Source organism: Sinohyriopsis cumingii, chromosome 1 (assembly GCF_028554795.1).
Source record: "Sinohyriopsis cumingii isolate HCF-2022 chromosome 1, ASM2855479v2, whole genome shotgun sequence".
Classification (NCBI taxonomy): Eukaryota; Metazoa; Mollusca; class Bivalvia; order Unionida; family Unionidae; genus Sinohyriopsis; species Sinohyriopsis cumingii.
The window spans coordinates 153,117,865-153,131,150 of NC_142961.1; the positions used below are offsets into that span (position 1 = coordinate 153,117,865).

The 13,286-nt window shown below is 37.9% G+C and overlaps 1 protein-coding gene across 1 annotated transcript in view; it reads right to left on the reverse strand.

Moving 5' to 3' along the window:
* LOC149808176 (mu-type opioid receptor-like) overlaps window positions 1-13,286 on the reverse strand; it is an 85,899-nt gene that overhangs the window by 61,836 nt on the left and 10,777 nt on the right. The window lies entirely within an intron of this gene.

Here is a 13,286-nt window from a genome sequence, read left to right on the forward strand (position 1 = left end):
TTTACACAACCCCATTCGACGCAAGTTTTCCAGAAGTCGTACCCGAGTGGAAGGCATCGATCATCAATGGCAAGCCGATTTAGCCGATGTCTCTCATTTGGCCAGCTACAATCGCGGCTACAAATATTTGTTTTGTGTCATCGACGTCTTTTCCAAATTTGCCTGGGTCGTACCCTTGACTTCCAAATCGAGCAGCGAGTTAGTGCGAGCCCTGCAACGAGTGTTGAAACAAAGTGGTCGTCACCCTTTTCGATGGCAAAGGGACAAAGGCACCGAATTTCTGAACCAAGCTTTCCAAAAAGAATTAAAGAAACGTGACATTCATTTTTTTACCACCGAGAATCCCAAAACCAAAGCCAGCATCGTGGAACGTTTTCAACGCACTTTGAAAGAACGTATGTGGAAATATTTTACGCATCACCACACTCTGAAGTACATCGACATCTTACCGCACCTGGTGCAAGCGTACAACCAATCTTACCATCGAAGCATCGGACGTCCCCGCAAGAAGTGACTCCCGACAACGAAGTGTTGGTGTTTGAGCGCCTGTTTGGTACGTCCCCGACGAGGGCTGTCCCCAAGAAAAGTGGAGTGTTGGCCGTAGGAGATTGGGTACGCATTGGCAAAACCAAACGCACTTTCGACAAAGGTTACTTACCTAACTGGACGACGAATTGTTTCGTGTCACTGGACGAGTGCATGGCCGTCATCCTGCCATCTATAAATTGGAAGACATGAACGGAGAAGTGCTCAAAGGAACGTTTTACTGGAAACACTTACCACGTTCACCGCGAATTTGTACATCCTCACTATCTGCCTGTCAGTTAGTCTTATTTGGAAACGGTAAACATTGCTATAAAAGGAGATCTGGGACAAAATATTCCATTCACCAAAGGAAATGTCACGGTGAAACTCCATTTTCGAAAACTGTTCTCTCACGATTCGTAAGTCATGTATCCAGTGTACCGAGGGGTTGCTCGACAGCGAGGACACGGTTTAGGAGATATGTTAAAATCGGCCTTTCCTTCGGTGGCCCCGGTGTTGAAACCGATGGTGACACGCGGATTGCACGCCTTGAAAGATGCGGCACTGACGCAAGGCAAAGAATTTCTCCAAAATGTCATCATCGACAAACAAAATCCTAAAGAAGCCTTCACGAGGGCAGGCAAAAATGTCTTGCTGCAAACGGGCAAAGACCTTTTGGGCCGACGAGACACACCTATAAATGCCCTGCACGCTACCGAGTCAAGCATTCAGCAAGGATAAAGCAGAAAGAGACGACGAAGAAAACACCCTTTCACCAGACTTCACACGTCTAAAGCTAGAAAGGCAAAGAAAAGAAGAACCGTTCGAGACAGACGTTTTCGATTATTGAGAAAGAGAAAAAAAAATGATGCACCGAGAGTCTTGCGCCTGTTCCAAGTCGGAACTGGATCTGTTTGCCATGCCCCCCACCATGATGACCATGCAAGAATCCCAGTGGGTAGAATTTCATCCCGTCTCCTCTTTGACGGATTCCACTCCCATCGAGTTTGAAATCAAAGGACAACCCGAAGATTACATCGATCTGAATAGCAGTTACCTGTATTTGAAAGTGAAAGTGATCAAAACGGACAACACCAATCCAGGAGGCGATGCTAGAGTAGCTCCTGTCAACAATTTCATGCATTCCTTGTTCAGCGAAGTGGACTTGTACTTGAATAACAAATTGGTCAGCAGCAGCATGGATACTTACCCATATCGTGCCTACGTGGAAAATCTCTTGACGTACGGAAAAGAAGCCAAGAATACTCATCTGGATGCTTGCGTGGTATAGAAACCTGACACGGCAGGTGTAGGCACGTTTAGCGACACAGTCCTAACAGAAGATGACAATCCTCACAATGTGGGGTTTAACGACCGTCGTAAGAAAATTCTGCAAGGGCGAAGTTTAGAACTGATGGATCGTTTGCATTTGGACATGTGGTTACAAGAAAAGTATTTGCTGAACGGGGTGGATATCCGTCTGAGACTGAATCGTAGCAGTGCCGCTTTCCATTTGATGGCCCATGCCAATGAATACAAAACTATCATTCAAGAAGCCCGACTTTACGTGCGTCGTGTGGAAGTGTTACCTAAAGTGGGAAACGACGTCAGTCACACGTTGAGCAGAACGACCGCCAAGTATCCGATACGACGCGTAGAAGTGAAAACGTTCACCATTCCCGCTGGACAGCGATCTATGATCGAAGATCATCTGTTCCAAGGACAGTTACCCAAGCGTTTGATTGTTGGTATCGTCAGGAATTCAGCCTTCAACGGAACCCACGATCAAAATCCTTTTGAGTTTCAACATTACAATGTGTCCAAGATCGAAGTCAGTCGCGACGGCAAGACCTTGTGTACCCGACCCTTTGAGCCCAACTTTGGTGTCGCGAAGAATTATTTGAGATCGTACTTGTCCCTGTACGAAGCCACGGGACAGTTAGGAACCAACACCAGTCACGGTATTTCGTACGATGATTATGCAGGAGGCTATGCTTTGTGGGGGTTTTGATTTCACTCCAGACCAAGGCAGCAACGAGGGACATTTCCACCCTATAAAATCGGGTCAGATTCGTGTGGAACTTCAGTTTGCAAATCCACCTCCAGATCACACAGTGAACGTCCTCCTGTATGCAGAATTTGACAATACCATAGAAATCAACAGTCTGAGAGAAGTCATTCTAGACTGTTAGAAGCCACGGAAGATTGTTATCACTCTTTGCCTAGTGGAGAAACTTTGAAGATGGAATGTGAGGAGACCGGGGAAGAAGAATCTCAAGACAAAGACGAAGAAGTTATCATGATGAAGTCAAGATGGCCAGAACAAGAAGCCCATTTAGTCTCCTGTTTTGCCAAACACTTGGTCGAAAAAATAACGGAATTGATCAAGAAAGATTGCTATGGATGTCAAAACGATCATCCCAGTCAAATTCAACACGATAAATGCCTAATGCTGAGTCAAGAAGAAAAATTGAGCGAGTATCTGGACGAAGCTTGGAGTCTCATCTCGGACGAAGTCGTGTTGCATCAGTGGCATAAAGACTTGCGTGAACATTCTTGTCCACCATTAACCACTCAAGAGATCCATCGTATCGAAGCTTTCCTGAATCAGAGTGGGGAGACGAAGCGAAGAAACGGTTATTTGTCAGACATTTTCAAGCAAAAAGTCAGGATCGAATTGATGACTTATTATTACCTGTGAAGAAGAAAAAAAAACACACAAAACATGGATACCTGGGAACTTTATTACCTTTTGAACCACAGTTCGTACACGGCTTCTTGGAATCCTGTCGTCTGTGCTAAAGATGAACTTCCTCATCGCAAACCTCAAGACCATCTAGCTTATGTGATCAACACGGACGACAGTCATCTCCCAGGAACCCACTGGGTAGCCGTCTACTTTCCTCAAGAAGGATGTGTGGAATATTTCGATTCGTATGGATTGCCCCCTTTGGAAGACGATATCATTGACTTTATGAGAAGAAATGCTCAGACCACCCGATTCAATAATGTGAAATTACAAGGCACAGATTCCTTGGTGTGTGGACAATATTGTGTGTATTTTCTGCATCATCGCAGCCTGGGCTATTCCTTAGAACATTTAGTGACTCATTTTGATCCTCGTTCTTCTTCTAGAAACGATGTGAAAGTAGATCAATGGTTTTGTGACCATTATGCTTATCTTTTGTCTCAAGCTAGGAAACGTAGTGTCCATCAATGGCCTAATGACTTCCAACAGTGGAAATCACAATTTCATTCACAACGTTGTCAGCCTTGTCCAAAATAATGTGTGAGTTGGAAAAAAAAATGTTTGTTATTTGAAACAAAATGTTTGATGTTATATTGTTGGATTATTGTTAATGTTAGAGTTGTTTGTTAGTGTTAAGTGATTTTGAATAAAAAATGTTGTGTTTTGAAAAAATGCCTTTGTCTTTTGTTTGGCTATAAGAATTTTGATTCATGCTCTTTGACTTCTTACTATCCCTCTCATGGCACTCATTGAACGTTCCGGCTCGAAAACCGTGGAGGGATGTTTTCCTTCACGTCCGTGCTTTGACTTTAAAGCCGGGGCAGCCTCCAGTCTAACCATCCATTGTCGACTCATCCTCCTACGAAGATGTGCTCCAAACTAGCTAAGCTAAACGAAGCCTACGTGAATTTGCATAGGGTCAGACACAGTCTGATACCGAAGCCAGAAGAGATAGAGAATGTGAGAATGCTAAAATTCACTGAAGACCTGATAGAAGAGCTCTTCAGAGAAGAAGTGAACAGGGAGAAAGAAGAATGGACAGAGAAGTACAGACTTCAGAAACAGCAGAGAGAGCAGCAACAGCAGCATCAGCAGCAGCAACCTGAACCTGACAGAGGCTTTGTCGATTGTCGTATCGACGCCAAAGAGTTCTTCTTCTCTTTGCGAAGAAGCAGACCTATCGTCAGAAAGTCTATCCTCAGAGGACGTCGCATTCTTAGAAACTAAAAGATTACCATAGCAAACAAAAAAAAATAAACAGTCCTTTTCAGGGCTACCCAATACTCTAGAAAAAAATTAACAATTGATTTGCCAATGTGTTTATGTAGAGTAGTGTGAATATAAACACTGAATCTTTTTTTTTATAGTGTGAGTGTATGAGTTTGTGTATATGATTGTGTGTTTGTAAGTGCTCACGTACGTTTGTGTGGATAGTAGATTATGATGATGTTTTATTTTTTGCTGTTTGAAGTGTGGGGAGAGTAGATTTGGGGTTTGATTGGATTGCTTTGCGTATGTGGATAGTATATTATTTGTTTAATAAATTTTTTTAGAATAGTGATGGGTAGTATAAAAAGTGAGTGAGTGTTTCTTTTAGGTCCGCGCGTTGTTTGGTTATGATCTAGGTAAGATCAATTTTGTTTTAGGGGGATGTTTTCCATCACGTCCGCGCTTTCAGTATAAATTAAAAATCGTTCGGCAGTCTAGCTACCCTTGTTGATTGATCAACACCACCAGAATGAACACCAGACTAGCTAAACTGCTTGAACTTCATGTACACCTGGAATATGCCAGGCGTGTAGTGAATGAGCTGGCTGCAGAGGCCATCGTAGAAGAGGGAAGGATGAAAGAGGAGGAGAGAAGAAACAAAGAAGAGGAAGAAAAGGAGAGAGGAAATTTCAGAATCCCAGAGACAGAAGATTGTGGTTCTGAAGCCACTTATCCTGCCTCTGCTCTCCCCCCAAAAAGAGTGAAAGGAGACTGGGGAAGAAGATGTGTGTGTGGTGCCAGGCCTGGAAGGTGTCATCATTAACCAGGTGTCACTGGAGTTCAAAAACAAACAGCCCTTTTCAGGGCTACCCAATACTCTAGAAAAGAAATAGTAATCGATTTGCCAATGTGTGTATGTAGAGTAGTGTGAATATAAACACTGACTCTTTTTATGTGTGTGAGTGTGTGTTTTTTGTGTGTGTGTGTGTGTTTGTTTGTAAGAGCTCACGTACGTTTGTGTGGATAGTAGATTTGGTTTTTTAATTTTAATGCTTTGCGTGGGTGAATAGTAGAGTTGGGTTTAATTTTAATGCTTTGCATGTGTGGATAGTAGATTTGGGGTTAGTTTATTGCTGCTTCACGTATGTGGATAGTAGATCAGATGAAATGAGAAAAGTAGGGATGTTTTCCTTCACGTCCGCGGGTTTTAAGTGATAATCGAGGTAATATCAATTTTATGTTTTAGGGGGATGTTTTCCTTCACGTCCGCACTTTAACTATAAGAACCCACAAAGTTCGTCGTTCACACCATTCTAAGGAATAAAAAAAGAAGATGGAAGTGTCCCAACTGTTTAATGATTTAAGGCATGTTTATTTTTGGATGGTGGATGGTGAATATGGAGTTGAAAGGATTGAAAGAGATTGGAGGTTAAGAACCAGTGTGCACTACGTGAACGAACTAAAATTAGCCAGGGAGATGATAGAAGGATTAAATGAAGAAGAAGTGAAGAGATTGAGAGGGCTAATAAATTCCCCTTATGTCAGAGTGGGGACATTAAAAGAGGCCCTGGAGAAGGTAGAAGAAGTAAGAAGGTTTTTGGAAGAGATAGAAAAAAGGTCAGAGCGGCCCTTTGTCAAAAGAAGTGTTGAAAGATTGAAAAAAGGGGAAGAAAAGATGAGAAAGGTGATAGATAAAGAAGTGGAGAAAATAAAGGACAGGTGGGCAAAAGATAGAAAAGAAGAAGAAAATAGAAAGAAAAAGGAAAAACTAGAGAAACTGAACGCTAACTGGATAAAAATCCAACAGAAGTTCCGAGCCATGGGTCACCCGGACTGGATACCGGAAAATGAAAAGAAGAAGAAAGGAATGATGAAAAAAAAAAAAGGGGATGGATAAAGAAGTTGAGGAGTTAGAAGAAGAAGAAACCCAAAGGCCCTTTTCAGGGCCACTCCAATTTCTCGAAAAGAGATCGACTTTTAATTGCCAACCCCCTTTTTTTATTTTATTTTTTTATTATTTTTTTTATAAAAAAAATAGAGACCCTCCCTGTTTCAATTTTCCATAGACCCTATACAGTCCCAGGGGTTTTTGTCCATGTTAAATTTACATAGACCCTGTACAGGCCCAGGAGGGTGTTAATGTTAAATTTACATAGACCCTATAGTGCCGGTCCTGTATTCCCCATGTTAAATTACATAGACCCTATAGTGCCGGGCTAGTTTTCCCCATGTTAAATTTACATAGACCCTATAGTGCCGGGACCCTGTTTTTAATGGTAAGTCCCATAGACCCTGAATCGCCCCCATTCACTACTTATAACAAAGTGGTAGTAATTTTCTAACAGTGTGCACATCCATGTGTTTCAATCAGTGTAACGCTTTCAATTTCTTCCTATCCTATTTGAGTATATATAATTAACATTAATAATTAATGAATAATTACAAATTTGATTATTCGTCCTATTTGACAATATATAAATAATAATATACCTTTAATTTAAATCAAGCTGAAACTTTTTTCTGCCTTTATCATCCGTTGACCTACTAAAATGCATTAAGTTTCTCAAAACTTAAATTTCCCTTAAAACAAAAACCTGTTTCATCATTCAAACAGCTTACATGTGGTAAATGCATCTGTTGTCTCAGTTTCTATAAATTTGATGTTCAGGCGTTAAAAGCTTCAGTTGTAGAATTGTTAAATAATTCAACAAACACGTTTCATTTTAAGGTTCACTGGATGCATATATACACATGTTTTAGCTTTGCAATAAGACGCCCCACCAACATGCACTAATTTTTTGGAATCTGGAATGACCTCGACTATTTCAGCAAGACATTAATATGCCTCGGATTTATGTTAGCGCAGCAATATACAGAAAAATCATACATTTGGTTTACAAAAAAAAAAAAAAAAAAAAAAAGAGAAAATAGCAGCAAGGAAACTGCAATCCATTCGTGATACCTCGCATATTTCTACGTTTGAATTCATCGTAGTTTTGACCGAGAAGCTGCTGATGAAATAGTTCAATGCATTCTTGTTTCTTAAGTAGCGGAGCTAATCCGAATGGTAGTTATCGATATACGTTCTAGGTATTATTCGTAGGATTGAACTGAAAGCCACGAATGCATTTGTTTAATCTGTTTCTGTAGAAGTAAGAGTTAACAGAACATGAGAGACAGGAACCGGAAATTATATAAAAAGAAAGACTTGTAGAAACGTTTTATACTGATGGGTACCTAATATTGTATGAAACGAAGGACTGGTATGTGTCATATTAATAGGTACTCGACGTTTTATGAAAATTAGACTGGTGGATACCTTTTATACTGAATGGTACCCGATGCTGTATGGTAAGAAAGGGACTTAACCTATGAAACAAGACATTGAAAACCCCAACAAGCATCCAAATTTTACAAAAATATAAATTTATTTCCCTAAAATATAAAATCAAAGTGAAAAAATTAACAATAACTTGAAGTATTCTAGAAGATTATCCTAAATGTACAATCAATATGGCAGTAATCCGAAAATGATCTAAAGGTATTCCGAATGTAGGTTATATTGTGCTTAGGTACGATGCTAACACCACTGAAGAAACAATATTGTAACATCCAAAATTTGACTTCAAGGTAATCCAGTGAAAGTTTAATATCACTAAAGTCCTTCCAACGAAACTAATTAAATATCCAAGTCCTTGAGTAATCTCACAATAGTTAGCAAGGTAAAGTTTATTTTGCATCATAAACACCATGGTTTGACATTCACTAACTCTGGTAACTTTTCGAACATTTTGATAATATCTGTTTTCATGGATCTAAAATGCTCAATGTTTTGAGGTATATGGATCTAAAATACTCAATGTTTTGAGGTCTATTAAATACAGTTTAGGTCGGAAAACATTAGGAAGAATTTATCTCTCTTTAAATATTCCCTCTGCTAGTGTATGCTGATATAATATGGGATAATTGCTCAGCCGCTGACTTATTAAGACTCAAAAGGCTACATACCGAAGCGAGAAGAATAGTAATCGGACTCTCTCGTATAACTTCTATTACCAATATTTACAGAAAAATCTGCTGGTTCCCATTATCGGATGAAAGACAATTTCATAAACTCTGTACCTTTCACAAGATACATGTTTTTTCTTCCTCTGCCTCCAAGATCCTATATTCCCGTTAGTTGGACATTCAGCACATTATAATTTGAGAAAAATATAAATATTTTCAAAACGTACATCAAAGACTAGAAATCTCCAGAAATTCTTATTTATCTTCCACATTAAATGTTTGGAACACTTTGCCAGATCCAGTAAAACATGAAACAGATGTTTAAATATTTAAACATAAAATCTCACCAATACAAAATCATCTCACACTATATTATTATACTGGTAACAGCAAATTATCAATTATGCTAGGATAAGAAACGACTGCGGTGATTTAAATAATGATTTATTTTCAAATGTTCTTGTTGATAACCCACTGTACACATTTAACGAGGACGATGAGACTGTCTGCCATTATACTGTTATTGCAAGAAACATTCAGTACCAAGAGAGAGAGACTAAAGCATTGCTTAAACCAATTTTTCATCACTGTTAGTACAAATGTATTGCTGCCTGGATCAGCAGAGCTATCAAATGACCTAACCACTCGCATCTTTGAAATTTACCAGACTCATATTAAAGATACTAAAAAATTTAAATAATCTTCTAAGACAAATTACCTCCCGTCAATTCAACCCCTTTATATCTTCTTTAAATTAGTTGTTATTCACCTACTTTGTATTACCTTTTAAATTACAATGAAATTGTCAATATTCCTTTTTATTAATGCACTGTATTTCTCATCCACGCATAAGTGCAACATTTCATGTACCCTGCTTGTATATTTTGTGGAGGGCTGTTGCTAAGTTGCGAGAATTTGTTGCCCGAGCCCAAGTGCTGTAATTATGGCCATAAAATATGCTTAAAACCTAAACTGTCTATTTAGAATAAACGTTTTTAATCTCCGCAGGTTCAACAAACCAATTATAAATAAATAAAATTTCCTTTCAAGACTCTTTACAGAACATACTTTAACTGAAGAATAAGAACGAGGTGCTCGCATTTTCTTATGTGGCAACATAATGCGTATCAAATAAACAAAATCTGAATCATTACAAAAGATCCCAGAACATTTAAATCATTTTATTGTGAAATATCTTAACAGTCATGGTCTGATATTCTGTGATTATTGAGCTACTCAGCTAGGTCATGGATATCATATCCACTGTGTAAATGTACTTCCTAGATCACGCTATGTTGTCGTGACTTAAACTAAACTAATGCGTAGAGTAACTTTGAACGAATTAGTTGTCGACATGAGATTAGCAACACGGCCTTGATTTATGAAATGTGAAAGTACATACACGTGCTCTTTCTTACAGCACATGCCAATTGGATTAAAATCAGATATACGTGAAGATCTGACAGCGACTTATTGGGGTCATGTTCTGGTGACTTTTGAGTTAGCCGATGAAAATGCAGCTTTCAGAAACTTGAAAGCGGTTCAAATGGTTCGGCACACAATAATACTTTTCAGTATTAACCGCTTGATAGGAAATTATGTCAAATTATCATGTTCAAAGGGAAATTGATATGCACCGTAGTTCACAGATTCTATGCTGTCTAAATCTGACGACAGAAATGATTATCTTGGCGGGGGGGGGGGGGAAATTAGGAACCGTTGCTTACGATTTGTCAGCGTAAATTAAGGCGTACACTTTGAAAGTAATGTGAATTTAAACTGACGACCTTGGTCGAAATTCTTTAGTCTTAAATATCCTGATAGAGAAAAAGTCTGCTCCGGGGAAGCCTAAAAAGAATAGTGCTTTCCTCGTTAAAGAAGGAAAGGGGACCAGGTGGCTGTCTTGTAAGAAAAGACAAAGTTTAATGCTAGGAAGCACAATTTCTAAAAGAGAACAGCATTAAGGAACAGTTTTCTGGGGAGAGACGGAACACTCCGAAGACGGAAGTCCAAAAAAAGAACTGACGAGTTCAGAATAAAGGACTAGGAAGTCCAGAAAGGGGTGACGCGTATAGAAGAAATAGGAAAACCTTGATACACGGTCAAGGGAGGAATGCGCTCTTTTCACCACTCATTATTATAATGAAATAAATCCAAATTAGACACTGCTATTAAATTATGTTGACATAACTTAGATTGAATTGGAGTTGCTTCTATTAACTGTTATTATTTTTTTAAAATATTTTTCTTGTCTAAGGGGGCTTGTATTGCATTATTTCTTCCCATTAGTCTTGTCCAGTTCTCTGTTGAAATTCTATCTTTCCACTCCCACCGGGCTATAATATCGAGGGCTATCATCCTCTAGATAACGCCAGCCAAATCCAATTAACCATCCCTCTTACTAAGAGGGTGTTGTTTCAGTATATAAGCAGAGTCATTTTTGTAAACAAGTGTTCATTTTTACTTTAATATCAGTCTTTGGGAATCTATGATCAGAATTTATAGTTTTGTTCAGTTCTAACTTGATAGGAATTATTTAGATCATTTATTGGAATCTCAAAGTGCTCATCGACTTTTTGAACTAAAAAACTACTTTGTGATTAGTGAGAGATCACTCAAAGACATACTTGATTATATCATTTTGGTATAGCAAGACATTCACGGCTTTTGGTATATCAGGACATCCAAGTATATTGGAATTCATTCGGAACACTCATTACTTTTGGATTTGTGATATGACATTTGGAATCGGGTTACAATTAATACTTCCAGTTCAGTACCCACGAATGTAGTTCTAGTCTATTTTTAGAACATTTTTTTCCTCTCTCATTTTGGTGGTGATAGAAGAGTTTTATTTGTGTATTTTTGGTAACTGTTTATTCTTCATAATATGAACTCAAGGTGTTGTTGTCTGTGTGTATTTCGGTGACAGTGCACAGTCAGTAATAAGGCCTTGGCGATGATCCGGAAATGAAATATGTGTTCTGTTTACATGCTGCTATGTTGACAGTCCAGCATCTCAAAAAAGAGCAGGTCAACCTTTGACAAGAATTTCACCGTGAAGTCATCTTTGAAGGTATTTTAGATTAACATATGATTTGCATTGATTGTTACACAGTGGAAAGGTCAGTACTGAGAAACATATGTAGATAACATGTAGTAAAATTAATTGTGTTCTATGTCCTGTCAGTGCAGTATTGGAGTAAAGTTTAAATTGGTATAAAATATTTATTATTACCGATAGACACATGAAATTTGAATATGTCATGTATATTGACTTTGAAAATATACGAATGAAATTAAAAGTAAAAAATTAATTTTTATTTTAAAAAATTTATTAAAATTTTTAAAAAAATTAAAACTTTCCCCCATATATAATATTTTTTGGAATGATATTAAATGTTATCAGCATGTATATATTCCTACACCATATACAAGCTCCAATGTTGGATATTTGTCACATTTTGTCAGAGAAAATATCTTTGTAAGTCAAAATGAGACCTTCATTTAAAATACACGAAGACACAACTATAATTTATATTGGCCATTCAGATTATTTATTAGGGGTCCAAGTAGTTAATGTATGTGTTTATGAAAGGGTCACTTCCTGAGTAACACACATCTGCTTGTATAGCCTTCAGTCCAGCATCTCAAAAAAGAGCAGGTCAACCTTTGACAAGAACTTCACCGTGAAGTCATTTTTGAAGGTATTTTAGATTAACATATGATTTGCATTGATTGTCACACAGTGGAAAGGTCAGTACTGAGAAACAAATGTAAAGAACATATAGTAAAATTAATTGTGTTCTATGTCCATTTAGGATCATTTAGGATTTAATTCGCAATACTGTAAGAGTCTTTTTAACTTTCATCTTGTACTCAGTAGAGATAAATTATTGCTGATTTTACTATATCGACATAGGTCTCACTGGATAGTTTCGTATTTTGACAGCCCCCTATTTTTTAAGGTAGAAGGCATGAACCTAATTATCACAAGCCTAGCATTTATACAGTCACACGTAACGTAAATCTAAAATGTGGTTTAGATTTACTTTGAGTTAGGCTTGGAAATAGGTTGGCTTGTTGGTGACTGCCTGTCACAGTTAGATTTGCATTAGAGATCAAATGCGTAACTTGGGCTGCAAATGAGTTGTCGACTTGGCTTACGTATTTATGTGTGTCTGCTACAGAGGTAAATATCTAAAAATCTAGATGGTTGAGGGGTGATGAAAAGTATGCTAATTTGTTATCGTACTAGTGAACTTTACCCATGCATAAGGCACATACTGATTCTTTTAGCTGCCTTGTCACGGAAAAATATTAAACAGTTATTTCTTGTCAAAAATGAATGTAAAATTTAAAGGTTGGTGGCAGTGTTGGTTCAGTATAAAAACCACCAGTTGCACCAGGAATTAACCTGATTACTGCAGTCAAAATCTCACATGTACGCTTTCTACAAAAATCATTAGTTTGTTTTTATTTGTATATTCAGTGTAAAATTATTCTCATTTTTCTGTAATTGGTCATTGTCCGATGAAAATTCACCAGATAAACTGTCCAGTGAGACCATAGGATGGGAAAGTGTTCGTCAGTTGGGATGTAGTTTTTACTAACCAATCTCTACTTCTGCACAGGTGAAAGGATCGCTTGCATCCTAAACAAATATAAATATAAACATGCAATTCACTTTATTATAGTAGGTACTACTGAAAAATATTAAACACACAGTCAAATATATGTTCGTTGTTTTGACAAATAATGAAATGTAATTTGGAAGACAAAATTGATTGACTTG